General features: G+C 45.3%; 1 pseudogene; it reads right to left on the bottom strand.

Moving 5' to 3' along the window:
• Positions 1 to 563: 563 nt before the first annotated feature.
• LOC102819354 lies at positions 564 to 1,513 on the bottom strand (annotated as a pseudogene).
• Positions 1,514 to 3,632: the final 2,119 nt, after the last annotated feature.

A 3,632-nucleotide genomic window follows, 5' to 3' on the forward strand; every position in this document is an offset into this window, starting at 1 on the left:
AACAATGATAACACTTTGTTTCTAGAGTCGCCCTTTGAAAACTTTTGTCCAGCTCTTTTTTTCCCTTTATTTTAGCTATTCTACCTTTAAGAGCAAAAGCATCCCCAGTTCTAATTAATGAAATCATGCCCCTCATGTCTGACCTTTGTTTTTTTTTTTTTTTTTTTTTTTGGTGAGAGAGTTGCAGGTACTGCTTTTATTACTGTAATTTATTGCCAGCATCTATAATTAGCAATGAAATAAAATTCTTTTATAGAATGAAAATAAAGATAGAGTATTTTTGTCCATCAAGTTCATGAATACCCCTGACTTGTGTCCAGGTTAAGAAGCCCTGGCTTTAGGAGTAAATTCTTAGGACACTCCTGGAAAGGTTTTCTTAGAGAAGAAGCAAGACCTACTTTAGAGTTCCCACCACAGTGCAGACAGACATTTCTGCAATGTTTGCTTGGTATTTACATGGTGGGTACAGATTCCCACTCAGGCTTGCATGGCCAGGAGTTCACCAATGCAAATTCTGGCTCTCCTGGCAGTGAACAATTTTTGAGGACAATCAGCTTAATATGTTAAGGTGAACAATTCATATCACTGTTTTCCACCTCACAGGCCAGCAGGGTATGGCATGGTGGGACAGCCAGGGGTTGGGACAACACATCTACTATGCTGATAGGGGTCTCCTGGTGGAGAGTTTCCTTAGCCAGCTGCCCCTTCTTCTTCTTCAATGTGCAGGCCTCTTGGCATGGTGGAGAGATGGGAGGCTATCTGGGTGGAGTGTCCTTGTATTCTGAGCCATCCTCTAGATCCAGTGGTAACTGTGGTCAGAATCATAGGCGCTCAGGTCCCCACAAATGACAAAGATGTGAGTGGGGCCTGGGGCCATCCAGTGGTTCAGTAGGGGTTTTGTCAAGTCTGGTATGCAGCCCTCAGGAGGGTCATAACTCTGGCAGACCATGAAGGCCTCAATGCTAGAGTTCCGGCTGCTCCTGGGCTTGGCACACACCACACTGGAGAAGAAGATCCGCAGCTGGCTGTAGCGCAGTGTAACACACGGCCTTAGAATATTTTGGTCACAAACAGCCCCCTGGTTTCAAAACGTGTGTAGTAACTCAGAGCAGCCAGGAGGCACCGGGCCTGCATGGCCTCATCCACACGATGGAGGCCAGTGACGTCAGGAACTCCATCACACACCACTAGGTCTTCGGGGCAGCCTTCGAAATGCTGAATGATCTCCTTGGCAGTAGAAAGCTGGGTGATGTCCCCCTGGATCTGTAACACAGCTGGCAGTGGAGCCATCACCTGAAGATCCACAGCCACCACATCTCACCCCCATCTCCTGGTTTAGCACTTGGCTTCAGCTGCCTGGAGCGGCACACAGGTGGACAGCCCAAATCACACCTTGGAAAAGTTGCAATTCCTCATCGACTTGCAGTAGCTTGTAAGCACTGTGGGCACGCCAGTCATTCTCTTTGGCCACACGGTATTAGACTTCCCGCTTGTCCTGTGATGTCCGTCCCATCTCAGACATAGTTTGTCCAGGGACCTACCAACAGAAAGCTTATCTTTCAGAGCAGGAAGAAGGAGGCTCCTTCCTGTGGGATGTGGTCTGAGCTGCGGTGAGAGCACAAAATGGAGAAGTCATAAGGCTTCAGTTTATGCCTTTAGCTGATCCAAAAGCCCCTTGAGCAAGCCGAAGGGCGAATGCCGCACAGTGTGGACGGCTATGTGGTTCGCTGAGGCTCTGGTGCCGCCTGGACCAGATCTGAACGTACCACATGAGCTCTGTCATCTTGTGTTGACTGACTTGGCTGGTCATTCGCATTGCCTTTCACCTGTCTTTTTAATGACCTTTTGGTTTCTTCATACATGATGTCTTTAATGTCATTCCACAACTCATCTGTTTTTCAGTCATTTGTGTTAAGTGCATCAAATCTAAACTTGAGATGGTCTCTAAATTTAGGTGAAATATACACAAGGTCATATTTTGGTCTTCGTGGATTTGTTTTAATTTGCTTCAGCTTCTACTTGGAGACCCAAAGCCTTTGCTTCATCACCTTCATGGAAAATTTTTCCTTTGGGCGGGTCTTGTAGAACAAAATTGTTGATGGGAACTTAAGCCAGTGGTTGAGGTAGGTGTTCCCTGAGAAAACAAAAACAATTTTACATCAAGAAAACAATTACAACAAATTGTGAGAGAAGGTTTTGACAGAATCCAAGAGCACAAAGGTAGAGGTGTGGGATAAACTAAAGTTCACAGTATAATACGATGCTGGAAAAGGTTGTTGTGGAAAATAGCATTCCAGGTGAATTGTGGAGGCTGAGTGGGAGTGAAGGAGAAAAATGTTCCAGGCAGATAGGATGTGTATGTCAATGCAGGGAGGCATGAGGGAGGATGGTTGATTTGGGGGTTCAGCAAATAATTTTGTGTTGTTGGAGTTAAAGATGTTACATTGGAATTACTAAAGGAGCATCCCAGAAAATCAATCTGGGTCAAATTCTGAGGGGCCTGGTCTGCTCTGCTCTGCTCTCTAGGCTGAAGGATATGGGGGAACCATTGGAGGATTTCCAGCAAGGAACTTAAGATGTCCACATTTTATTAGCCTATCTGTCCAGCACTGAAACAAGAACCCCTTTCATATCAAACATGGACATGGTGGCAAAATAATATGATAATCTGGAATATACGATTGAGCTCAAAACTAAGTAAAGTAAATCCCTAAGAGCCAGAATTTATATATGGTTAGACAGACTGCAGAAGAAAGACAGCAGCTGCAGTTGAGTTGGCTCTGACTCATGGTGCCATCATGTATAATAGAATGAAGACATTGCCTGACCTTTATCATCGTCACCATCATCAACTCCCTTATGATGTGTCCAGTGCCAGTAAATCAGGCAATGTTCTGCTGTGCCCCATAGGCTTGTCTCTAGCTAATTCTCAGCAGTAGCTACACTGAGACCTGTCTGCTATGGGTGATCCTGCTGGTACTTGAAATACAGGTGGCATAGCTTCAAGCATCCTTGCAGCATGCTAATCACCACAGTATGAAAGTGACGGATGGGTGGTGAGCCACAACCAAAGAGGCTCATAAAAGTCAGAACAGTGAGTGGAACCTCACTATGGTGGTCTTATTAAGAGGGCAGAGTCTGGGACTTTGGCTAATAGGGCGGACAGTTTGGTATGGGACTTGATGTATGCATAATGCTGGAACTGCCTTCAGGAATCATAAATCTGGCCATCCATCCAACCCTCTGTGGACCGAGGGTTAGAAACCCTGGGCCAGCATTCTGTGGATAAGGAGCCCTGCCTCCCTGAGTCTAAACATGGTGATCTCAGAGCTATCTCCGTCCATCTCAGGGTATCAGTTGTATTTGTCACCTATAACAAATTCATACATGCCTGTATTGAGATCCTACTATGGATGGTATAACTATTTGTGCACTCAAGCCTTAAGTGACAGGTTGGAAGTTTGAGTGTCTACCCAGAGGTCCATCAGAAGAAAGCCCTGCCAATATACTTTAAGAAAGGAAGAAACCGAAACTCTATGGAGCACAGTTCTAGTCTGCTATACATGGAGTCTCTATGAGTTGAAACTGACCATGTACCAAATACCATGCACTAGATGTAACAAGATTTATAT

Source organism: Chrysochloris asiatica, unplaced genomic scaffold (genome assembly GCF_000296735.1).
Source record: "Chrysochloris asiatica unplaced genomic scaffold, ChrAsi1.0 scaffold00339, whole genome shotgun sequence".
Lineage (NCBI taxonomy): Eukaryota > Metazoa > Chordata > Mammalia > Afrosoricida > Chrysochloridae > Chrysochloris > Chrysochloris asiatica.